The following is a 12,621-nucleotide window of genomic DNA, read 5'->3' as shown; positions in this document are numbered from 1 at the left end:
GCAGGTGACGTTGAGATAATCCCGGGCTTGTTCGGGAGGACACACCCTGATCAGCCAATTGTCCAGGTAGGGGTAGACGTAAATCCCCCCTCTCCTGAGACTTGCTACCACCACCACCATCAGTTTGGTGAAAACCATTGGGGTGGAGGTCAACCCGAATGGAAGAACTCTATATTGATAATGAGAACCGCCAACTGCGAACCTCAGGTATTTTCTGTGCTTGAGATGGATTGCCACATGAACATAAGCATCCTGAAGGTCGAATGGCACCAACCAATCCTGGAGTTGGAGGACCTGAAGGATCTAAGACAGTGTGACCATCTTGAAGTTGTCCTTCCTGAGGAACTTGTTCAAGTATCGTAATTCCAAGATGGGTCTCAGACCTCAGTACTTCTTGGGTATCAAAAAATAAGGGGAGTACCATCCCTTGCTCCTCTCCGCTACAGGCACTGGTTCTATAGCACCTTTTTCTAACAGGGTTAAAATTTACTGCACAAGGAGCGGATCCAGAATCCTCAAAGTGTGGTTCCCCGGTGGATTGTTCTGAGCTATCCTTATGAAAGGAAGGCAGTAACCGTGTCTACTGTTTCCAGAGCCCAAGCATCCAAAGTAATGTCTCACCATTCTTCTAGATGCTGAGACAGTCTGCCCCCACTGGAGAACTGTGACTCAAGACCCCAGAGTGGTTTTGAGGCAGCTGATGCAGTGGCCGATGGTAAGGAGGCTGCTGCTTGAGCTGGCTTTGCACCTCTACCTTGTACACCATGAGGACATCTTTTCTTGCCCCTTTGACTCGCCATTCCTCTCAGCCTTCCAACTGAGGAGTAGAAGCAAAAAGATCTACCCCTCCAAGGATTCCCACTAGGACGAAAAGGCTGAGGTTGCCTAAAGATTTGGCTGCCGCCTTTGAGGTCTGCAACTTCTCAAGTCAGCCTTGTTGCCAAAAAGGTGAGACCCGTCAAAAGGCATGTTGAGAAGTCTCGATTGCACATCAGGTGCAAAACCCGCAAATCCGGCATAACGGTGCTGGTAGCCATGGTTCTGCTGACACTATCCGCAGAATCCAAATCTGATTGAAGAGACGCACACATAGCCTCTTTGCCATCTCTAATAATAGCTAAGAAGCCATCTGTTTCATCCCCTTCGGGAATGTGCTCTGCTGCCATGGAAATGCAGTCCCATAGAGTGAACGTAAACTTTGCTAGGGCACAAGTGAAGTTGACAGATTTTAATGCCATGCTCCTTGCAGAGGATACCTTCTTTGCCCATCCATCTACGAGTTTGTCATCCCTATCAGGAGGGGTGGTACGCCGCTTGTTTTGATGTGCAGTAGATGCCTGCACCACCAGGGTCTCCGGAGTAGGGTGTTTTGACAAGCAGTCAGGGTCACTACCGGAAGCGTGGTACTTTTTAGTTAAGTTTTTGTCAACTGCCGGATTGGTCTCCGGAGTCTCCCAGTTCCTGTCTGCCTTTGCCACCTTTTTCTGCAAGGCTATATGGAAGGGTAAAATGGGGTCAGAGTGTGGACCTTTGTCAAGTATGTCAGTAAGGTCGTCCTGCTCATATGGTAATAAATGGTAATAAAGGCTCCATCCCATGTAATCCACCACCTTTGACTTGAGCTGCCTGTAGGATACATCTGCATGCTCCCCAGCCTCAGGTTTCCCAAACTCATGTTCAGGTGAGGTATGTACCTGACTTACAGTTTGCACATTTTCATAAAGGTCATTCATCCTGGACTTCCGAAATGAAACTTTCTGGTACATTGGGCGTACCATATTGCAGGCCAAATGGGGCTTCCTCATTAGACCGCTCCTCTTCTTCAAACATTGGAGAAAGTGACTTAAAAAGGTATTTCTTACGCAGTGGAGTATAGGTTTTGTCTGAAATTGTTATTTTTAGCATAATTGGCTCCGATGCCGTAGTGGTCGTCAAGGTTTTCTTTCTTGGCGCCATTGATTTAGTAGGGGCTCTCAGCATCGACGGCACAGCAGGTAAATGTGGCGCAGCTGGCATCGAAGTCTTCAGCGTTGATGTCAACGTCAGCATCGAGGGTTTGGCGGGAGTCGAAGGTGCCGCAGGCGTCAAAGGTGTTGATGGAGTCGACGACCTTGACCTTGACTTATCTTTATGTCTCAAATGATCCTAAGATGAAAAATTGGATCAATGCCTAGAAGGCTCACAATGTGGATCAGGACTTCTTCCCGGGCTCGATTGCGTGCAAGATTCCAGACCTTTCCTTTCCGACTTCTTTCGAAGGCTCGCTAGGAGCATGGCTAGGTTTTTGTTTGTCAAAAATCTCAATCATCTCAGCCCTGAAGGCTTCCCACTCAGCCGGATTGGATTTCTTGGTCATCCTCCAACTTTTTGGGGGAAGTGTCTGATGACGAAGTCGACCTATGGTGCCTTCTCTTCGACTTCTTCGAGAACAAAGAAGAGTGGTGTGAGCCACTTGTTGACCTGGACCCCTTGGCCTTCTCCCTCCAAGGAGAGTCGGCTCTCGACTCATCAGTCGAAGGTTTCACAGATCGGGTAGGGGATTTCTTAGGGGTTTTGCCTACCTTCAACTTCCCCTTCCATTCCCTCAAGTCCTTTCCAGTCATGGACTGGCACTACGAGCAGTCGGAGGTGTCATAGTCTGCTCTGAGGCCACCACAATCAGGTACAGTGCGCAATACTGACAATTTTTAAAACCAGACTTCGGAGTCGTCAGTGTCGATGATGAAGACATAGTAGTTGATGATTTTAACAAAGACGTCACAAGATGTGAGGCATGACAAATTTCCTTAAAGCTATCGCTGTTGCAGAAAAACGGAACTGAGGCCAACGGTTCCTTTGCATGCTATATATACCTTTGATGACATCATCCCTGATTGAGGCCTTGGAGGGCATCGGCTCGACGCCATCGACGCACAGCACCCTCTGCTGAATCTTTTTCCCGAAGCAGCTGAAGATTGACAACAAGTGTCAAAGATGAGGAATACTTGGGAGGACACAATCCATTTGAAATGTGCCTACAGGTCTTGGTATGCTCCTCTCACAATCCTCAACGAGTGGCCTGCTGTAAATTGTAGGCAGGTCAAGCAGTTGCTAATAAAATCAGCTACATGTTCATTCAAATTTGGGTAAAAACACTTTTCTCCAATGCGTGTAGAAATGACCTCCTTCCCTGTGTGTGTTTGATAATCCAATTGTGCTAATGCTGTTTTCAATAATGCTAGTGGCACAACCACTTTCCCTGTGTTGTTCTGTCACCATAGGGTGTCTGCTGGAGACATTGAGCATCCTCTCTTTACCCATAGCTGCTTCTCCTCCTGTGGTGCAGCTACTTGCAATTCCATAATCTGTGTTTTTGGTAGTGCATTGCACACTTCTCTCATCACCATGTTCCTCACCCCTCCTTGGGCCTTTGGTCTCTCTTCCAATTCCCACAATTTTCCAAAATACGCTGTGCTCTTTGCCCCATAGCCTGCTGCTTTGTTCCATTTTGAGATAGGATCTTCCCCTTTGTGTGGGCCTGGCATTTTACCAGTGCCACCTCCTTTGGCTATGCAATTACTTCAATCAATTTGCCTAACAAGAGCGCATGCTGCTCTGGGGCCTCATCTGCGCTCCTGAAACCCCTCCTCAGCCATTGTGCTGGTGCTGAATGTTCTGTTGATGTGACATAAGCGATGTCAGAGTAAATTGTCATATGCTTTTCTACGCTGTGTTCTAGTGCTAATATGAGAGCCAATAGTTCTGCTGCTTGTGCTGAGTAATGGGATGATAATCGTGTGCTCACAACCACCTCACTTGTCCCGTCCTTACTGTTCCAGTCCTTCTGATCCCGTCATTTTGATGAATAGTTTATGGACCATCAATGTACAGCACATCTCCCCCCTCAAGTACGTCTTCCTCCACCTTACGTGTCTCACTAAACATCTCTCTGTTCTTTCTGCAGTCATGTGCATAATCTCCTGGTTGGAGAACGTCTGCCAAAAATAATGCTGGATTTACTGTCTTGCATCCTACTGCGTCCTACATATGATAGTATCACTTAGTACCCTGATGCTCTTTGTATGGTCAGTGTGCTCTTTGGCTTATGCAGTATCACAAAAATGGCATGCTCCACATAAAGAGTGGTGGTGCACCCCATTGTAATTGCTGATGACCTTTCCACTGCAAAGGCTGCAGCTGCCAATGACTGTACGCACGGTTAATGTCCTCTCATCACTGGGTTGAGCTGTTCACTGAAGTAAGCAATTTGCTTATGGCCCATGCTTGTTTTCTGAGTCAGTACTACTTTCATCACTACATCGTCAGTGTGTGAAAACAGGAGTAGGTCCTATTTGTTGTCTGGGGTCCCTAACACTGGAGATGTGCTTATTGCTTGTTTCAGTTCCTCAAAAGCGTCAGTCATCTCTGTGGTCCATATCAGTGTCTTTGTTCCCCCCTGGGCTTCTCAATGCATTCAATAGTGGCCTTGTGTATGTGCTGTAGTCCAAAACCCATGCTCTGCAATAATTGCACATCCCCAAGAACTGCTGCATTTCCCTCACTGTTTTGGGCCGGGGTGGGGTGGGGTTATTGTCTCTGCTCTCTTTGGGGCAATGGGCCAGCTGTCCTTAGATATCATGTGTCAAATGTAAAGCACTTCCTTCTTTCTGACAGTACTGTAGTTTGGCTTTGTCTACCTTGTACCCTTTATCAGCTAACACTGTCAGCATGTGCACAGAGTCCCTTCTGCACTCGTCTTCTGTCTTACTGCAATTTAAAATGTCATCAACATACTGTAAAACTGTGCTTTGTGTCTCTATGTTGCCTAGATCCATCTGGATCACTCTGTTAAAGATAGATGGTGACTCGCAGTACCCCTGTGGCAAACAAGTATGTTTCCACTTCTGGTTTCAGTACATAAAGATGGTTAGATCTTGTGAGTCTGGGTGTAGTGGCACAGAAAAGAATGCATTCTTTAAATTAATTACAGTGAAACAGGTGGCTTCCGCTGGAAGGCCACACCAAATTGTCGCTGGATTTTCTGCTACTGGATTCTCTGCTTCTACAATGTGGTTAAGAGGTCTTAAGTCCTGAATGAAACACCATGAACCCTGACGTATTGCATGGAGATTCTGATGGTATCAGAATGCTTCTCTCAATGAGGGCGTTGATTGTCTCATAAATGCCCTAATCTGCCTCCTTGGTTAGGGGGATGCTGTTTTACTCTTGGCAAGATTGCTTCTTATTTCAATTTGATCTTTACTCCCCTATGCTCTTTATGCACCCCACGTCATAAGGACTTGTGGTCCATGAGCTGTCCGGCACCTTGGCCATGTCCTCCTCCCAGAATGTGGGTGGCGCATCCAGCGCCATCGCCATTCTCTGTGGCGCCTCTCTGTAATCAATCTGTAACCAAAAATTCAGAACATTTTCACTGACTCCGCTGATAAGTTTCTATAGACAGAAAGTTGTACCTATAGCAGCGAGACTATGATCAATATGGAAGACACGATTTGGCAACAACTAGAGGGCATTTTTTGGAGAAAATCTTTAGCCCTACCACCTTTGTTCCCGATGCCACACATCTGTTTTGAACTCGCCCTTCAATCTCTGGCCTCAACTATAACATGGAAAAAACTTGATCTTTACCAGAAAATAATTAGCGAGCTAAATGTTCCAGCACTTGACATCCACCGGTTCAGAAACAGCAATAGCAGTGAACAACCACTGGCTATATGGAAAAAATGTGTAGACGCCAAAAGAGAAGCAGCGGACATATCAATGGACACGCTATTGAACCGCCCGCAAAAAGCAAAAAAGAAAAATGTGTTTAACGATTGGATCGCTACAAATTATATAAAAGCCCAATATCAAATTGATCTCCCATGCTGATGTGACAAGCTACTGACTTATCTAAAATTATTCCCATCTCTGGATATACGTGAAACCTTCATGAGACTACGGCTAAACATTCTGTCGACACATGAAATCATGTCAGCAAGAAAAATGATACCGCCCGATCAAAGATTCTGCCGCTTCTGTAATCACAAGGACACAATAGAAAACCTGCATCATATTTTCATGGTATGCTCGGCATTGACTGAAAAAAGAAATCACTACAGAGAAATGTTTCTCAAATACCAAACACAGCTGTCCCCTGCAGACAGGTGGGCCCAACTCCTCTTGGGAAATTATATTAAAAAAATGATTTACACAATTGTGAAATTCTGGAACAACATCATGGAAACCTCCGAAACTTGAAAGAAAAAGAAGTAAGGAAAGAACTGAAACTCGTCTGCATGTCTGCAGAATGATAACCTTCTTTTCGGAAACATTCACTTAGTTTCATTTAAAGCACATATAGAAATATGATATGACGCAAAGGAAAGATGAGAGGTTTGTGTATCAAACCATACCATTTTATTAAAAATAAAAAGTGACCAAAATATCACACTCATTTTAAACATCATCTCCAATTCCAGCCATTTTTCTCCAAAAAGTTCATCATCTGTCACTGTTAGCCTGCACCCTTCTGCAACTGCAATAATTGCTTTCCATGCCATTCCAGAGTCATCTGTTGCATGCACTGATACTGGTACTGATGTGTTATTTATATAGCGCCTTAATCCAAAGCGCTTTACAGAGCACATATTTACATACAATAACACCCAACCGAAATACACTCCTCTCTTGCCAACACTTCCTCTATATCTATGGATACTTTTGTTCCCAATGGTGTCTCTGGCCTGAACAGATACTTGTTTGGTACTCACCATACCTTTCTTGCAATGCTTGGCATCCATGCAATGGCGATGTTTGTCCCATATTGAAACATCTCGGGGTCCACTGGCACCCCTCTCTGTATTGTGTGTCTACAATATGCCTCCACAATCTGTTTTACATTCAACATGTGTATGCCAGATGTTGAGAACACTATGCCCTTGTCTGTGAATGAAATGGCCATGTTTAGTCTGCTCATGATGTCATGTCCCATTATGTTTACAGGTGTTTGTCGAGAGTAAAGTAAAGGTAGTGATAAGTCATGATTTCCTACAGATACTAAGATGTTATCAGTAAAAGGAACCACTTCTCGAGGCCCAGAGAATCCTTGAGTGTTCATGGCATCGCCGGACAACGCAAATGTCCCTTCCCTAATGCATGACCTAGTCAAGTGTCAACAAGAAAGGAAATAGTTTTGTCACCTAGCACTACCCCTATGCAAGTTTCCTCAGCAGGGTTGGGTGTGATTGACTGGATGGGACACATCAAGTTCAACGGTGGGCTGTCCTATTGAGGAAACATTGATAACCCGTTCCATGTAAAGGGGTTGTTCCCCACCATGGTAACCCCTCCCAGATGTCTAAAAACCTGTTGCCACTGTGTCCATGTTTACAGGTGTGTTGTCATCCTGTATTTGTGCCAGCTGCTGTGTGTTACCCCTGATATGTGGTGCTTGCAAATACTGTGGTAGTGGTGCTGCCATTTGTGATACCTGAATCTCTATCTATTATGGTGCTGGTGCTTGAATTTCCGCTCGTGACATCTGCTGGTATGTGCCTTGCATCTGTCCGTTGTTCTGTTGTCCCTGAGTGTAATAATCTTCCTGCCCCCTTGATAATTCTGTTGCCCCTGATCCCCCAAATTCTGTTGTGCCCGTCTAAATCGGCAAGCTCTTGAAATGTGTCCTAGCTGCCCGCAGATCCAGCACTGTGGTGGTTCCTTCCCCTGTCCTTGGAAACCTCCCCAAAAGTCCTCTGTGTTCTGTTGCATTTGCTGCCCATATCCCAAAATACCCCTGGAAACGCCCCTTGATTGTGAGGTGCCTGTGGCCTGAAGCCACGCCCCTTTGTAAACCCTCCCCTGTCTCGGAATCCCTGCTGTGGGCCGCCCCGCCCCTTCCATTGCATACTTGGGTAGCTTCTTCTGTACTAGCTTGGCCGCATCGGCCTTTCTCTCTTCTGCCTTTTGATTAACCTTCTCCTGCCATAATCTAAAATGGGGTACTATTGTGAGCTGCATTTCTGGCCATCCTTTCGCTTCCATCCTCACCAATTTTTTCAAACTCTTTTGTACTGGCTCTGGTAATCCCTGCATTAAAATATGATAGAATATAGTTATCGTTGTGTCCCAAGGCTCTCGAGTTTCGAGGGGCCAAACTCTTGAATCTCCTGAATGTACTGAACAGCATCTTCGTCTTCCATCATCTTGCGTGACGTAATCGCCCTGATGTCTGACATGTCTGGGTATTGTGTTCACAATGCCTGACATACTGCTGCTCTGCAATTTGCAAATGGCGGCCCATCATGCGTGTGTTCCACGTCATCACCCCTGGGAACCCCGCCCTCTTCCATATGTCATCAACTGCGTCACCAAGTATTGAAACTAATAGCCCCTTTATGTCAGGCACATACTGAGGTCTCGTCCCTCCTCTCTCTAACAAAAGCATCTGTGAATATGCTGCCCTCTCTTCCGGTGTCCTTCGATACTTTCTAATTTATTGAGGACCTCTCTCGTCCTCAATGTTTAAGCATATCTCTGCTGGTTCTGGTGTGGGTCTTGTTTCCTTTCATCATAAGCTCTAGACAATCGTCCCCTTGAACATGCTGGCGCTGTCTCCTCCCTCCGACGTCCTGAGAGATCCCTAAGTGTGTTGACATATGTGTTATGTGTGGTGTACCTGTTGTTTACTTGCTGTGCTTGCTCTTCTGCATCGGCCCCTCCTTCCCCTTGTCCGTAGGACCTACACTCCCTCTATGTCCACTGGTCTGTCCCAGTGGATTGCGGTCTGCTTTGCTCCCCCCTCTCATCTTCACTGTGTCTGTCGTCATTCTCAGATCCTGTGTCCATGTTGCTACAAAAGTCAATTGCAAAACAAGTCTGTGTTAGGTTTCATACTGAGATCAATGTCCACTAGATCATATTTGTTTCCTCCTGCCCATGCCCCTATGCCTGCTCCTCTGCCTTGCTCTTGCCTCGTGAATGTGTACTATCTGGTTCTACTCGTCTTTCTCTCCCAGTCCACTGCTTCTAATAACGCTCTTATTGCTCGCTCTCTCACCAGTCTATCCAACTGCAATGTCCTCTGTTCCCTCTCTCCTAACTTGCGTTTTTCTTGTTCTGCTATCTCCCACCTCCTCTCTTCCTTCTCTAGCTCTCTCTCCTTTTTCTCCCTCATTTCCCTTTCCACTCTCTTCCTTTCCTTCAGATCCCTCTCTATTCTTTCTTAATGCTCCCTTTCCAAATGTACTATTTCCTCCTCCCTCCTTCGCTCCCTGTCTTCCCATTCCAGTTTATCCTATCTTCTCCTCTCTCTGTCTACACGTTCTAACCTCACTTCCCTGTACTTTTCCCTTCTTTCCTCCTCTTCCATTAGCTCTGCCCAGTCAGATGTGTCACAGTCCCTTTTCAGACTTTCTATTGCTGCGGTTGCCCCTTCTGCCTCCCCAGTTGTCTTTCCTTGAATTTTTAGGAGTAGCTGTGCTGCTATCCATCCGTCTTTGCTTACGCCCTCAATCTACCCTTTCGTGTGCTGCTGTGCTATGCTGTTCACCCCTGCATCACTAATTGGCTGTCCCAGGCCCTTTGGCTTGTCCTCTTTAGTGTATGGTGGTGGTTTGTATGTCAGATTTGAATATCCCTCTGCTACCCTTAGTTCCCTCATTGGGTACATCCCCTGTTCATCATCTGTGTCGTCAGATACTACGCTTGGAGGGGCAGGGGGGAGGTGCGGAGGGATTAACCCCTTCCTCTTTCACCTCATGCTGGCTTAGCATCCATTGATGCCTCGCCCGTTTCACCCTCTCCCTCATGAAACAAGCGCCATAGCTCGAATATAGCCATGCGTTTGGTCAATTTCTTACCCTTGTAAGCACCCTGTATGTGTGTCAATAGCGATTGCTGCACGTCTTTGGCGAAACTACCACAAGGGTTAGCCATGGTTTAGTTAATGTACCTTTGGTACTTTTGGACCATTCTATACTATACTTGCAGATCATCTCTTTATCGGCTGGAAGATACTTACACAAATGCTGAAGGCGGTAACACCCCCACTGTTGCCTTGATACACTGCCTCCTTGACCTGACCTCAAGTCGAGGCTTTCAATAAACCGCTATTCAGGGATAAAAAGTCACAATGCAATGATAATGGCCCTCATTACAAGGTTGGCGGAAATGGTTTACCGGCACCAGAAATGGTGCCGGTAAACCCACTCCGCCCTATCACGAGGTCTCCTTGTGGGATCCGCAATGGGCGTCTGGTAAAACCAGGCGTCCATACCGGATGCCGCGAGGAGACCAGGGAGCTAACAACGGTCCCGTTGTTAACTCCATCCCCATTCCCATTGAGCCCTATGGGGGCTCGAATGGGAATGGGGATGGACCGGGTTCGGGTTCCTCGGATGAGGAATTACCGGGTCAGCCAAGGTTGGGATGACCAGGTAAGTCCTCATTTGAGGAACCCGGGCCTGGTATGTGGTAAGAAGGCAACATGCCGCTAAAAGCGGCATGGTTACCTCCAACCTCCTAATGAGGGCCAATATGTTCCAATTTCTACGAGCCTCTCTGGCTGTGCACCTTGCTCCACAATTGCTGCCTCCTCAGGCACACCACCACAATCCTACACATTCGCCTTCTGCGCACCGCTACTGGTTTACCTCATTTGCCAATACCAAGTTCCCAACACTAGGGGCCTCATTACGACCCTGGCGCTCACGTAATGAAGGGTGCCGTTACAGGACCGGCACCCTTCATTACGTGAGCGCTGATTACAAGGTTCCCTTTGCGGGACCCAGACCAGACGTCTGGTAAAACCAGACATCTTTTCCGGGTCCCGCGAGGGGAAGAGGGAGGTAATAACGGGCCATTTGTAATGTGCCCGTTATTACCTCCCTCCCCATTCCCATTGAGTCCTATGGGGGCTCAAATGGGAATGGGGAATGGTTCCTTCAAGGAGGAATTACTGGGTCCTCCAATGTTGGAATGATCCGGTTTTCCTCATTGAAGGAACCCAGTTATGGAGCCAGGTTTGGAGACAGCCATGGGGCTAATAGCACCATGGCTACCACCAAACTCGTAATGACCCCCTGTGTCCTATATGCAAAACTAAGGGTGACATCACCAAGCTATCAACACAATGGGCCTCATTACGAGTTCGGTGGTAGCCATGCTGCTATTGGCGGCATGGCTGCCGCCGAAATCGCGTCCGTGTCCGGGTCCTCGGAATGAGGACTTACCGAGCCATTCTGAGTTCGCAAGGCCCGGTAATTCCTCCCTCCAAGGACCCGGACACGGTCCTTCCCCATTCCCATTTCAGCCCCCATAGGGCTGAATGGGAATGGGAGAGGGAGCAAACAACGGGCCATTACGAGATGGCCCGTTGTTTGCTCCCTCGCGGGACCCGCTCTGCACGTCTGGTAAAACCAGACGTGCAGAACGGGTCCCGCGAGGGGAACTCGTAATCGGGCGGTACGGGGTTGACGGCCCCGGCACCTTTACCGGTGCCGTTAACCCCGTACCGCCCGACTCGTAATGAGGGCCAATGGGTCTCATTACGAGTATGGAGGCAGCCGTGCCCTTAATAAGGGTATGGTTGCCTCCATACGGGGTTCCAGCTCCGGGTTCTGTGAATGAGGAATTACCGGGTCATTCCAACCTTGGAGGACCCGGTAATTCCTCATTCACAAAACCAATCCCCATTCCCATTTGAGCCCCCATAGGGCTCAATGGGGATGGAGCTAATAACGGGCACGTTATTAGCTCCTTGGACCTCGTAATAAGGCATCCCGTAATGAACGGTGCAGGACCCGTACCGGCACCCTTGATTACGGGTGCGCCAGGGTCGTAATGAGGCCCAATATAGGTAAATTGCATATTGCGTACACCGCAAATAGCCTGTTATTCCCAACCCCACACAAAATACCCACAGCTGTCTTCCTGCTCTACAAGCATAGTATACTAATATTCTTTTGTGATCAAACTGCATCCGTTGCTTTGCCAAACGTGTGAAACGGCTCTCTCCAGGAGACTTAACTAGTCAATTCACCTTCCGCAATCTAAGCTAGCTCCGTTGCTAACCCTCACAGGAATACCATCATATATGACCAGAGCTAAAATGCCCAACCCAAAGGAATATTTTATTTATAAACTGTCATCATCCAAGCCCTCAAGGACTGAATGTGACCTAAACATAGAAATAGGTACTTCTACCTCCGCTCCAGTCCCTACTAAAATACTATACAATACTCAGACAATGCTTGGTAATACTACACAGTACTTACCATATTCAACACCCTCCCTCAAACCCAATATTGCTATCAGTCTTGATCAATTCTTACGTTCTGTGTCTCACTGAAGGTGTCGACTTAGGTTTGGGCTGGTGCAGTGAACCATCCGCTGCACTATCAACTTGTTGGGACAAACTCCCAGGTAGGTTTGAGGGCTACTAGGAGTTTGCGAACTCACCGAAGGCCCAACAACTTCCCTCACAAAAGGAATGTAGACTCAACCAGACAGCAAGTTCAAACTGCGGTTTATTACAGCCAAATCCAACAGGGATCAGTACAAGGATCAAAGAAAATTCTGGGACATCTCAACGATTCCTGGCTGGCAGTCCAGTTTTGTTGCTGCATTGTTTCACAATGACGT

General features: G+C 47.2%; 1 protein-coding gene across 1 annotated transcript in view; it reads left to right on the top strand.

Moving 5' to 3' along the window:
• Positions 1-12,621, top strand: part of LOC138453015 (vomeronasal type-2 receptor 26-like) — a 589,731-nt gene that overhangs the window by 432,130 nt on the left and 144,980 nt on the right. The gene's annotated exons all lie outside the window — the stretch shown is intronic.

The sequence above is a fragment of the Ambystoma mexicanum genome, chromosome 4p (assembly GCF_040938575.1).
Source record: "Ambystoma mexicanum isolate Mex_15411 chromosome 4p, UKY_AmexF1_1, whole genome shotgun sequence".
Lineage (NCBI taxonomy): Eukaryota > Metazoa > Chordata > Amphibia > Caudata > Ambystomatidae > Ambystoma > Ambystoma mexicanum.
Note: the sequence above shows the minus strand (reverse complement) of the source record. Positions and strands in the feature narration are given on the sequence as shown.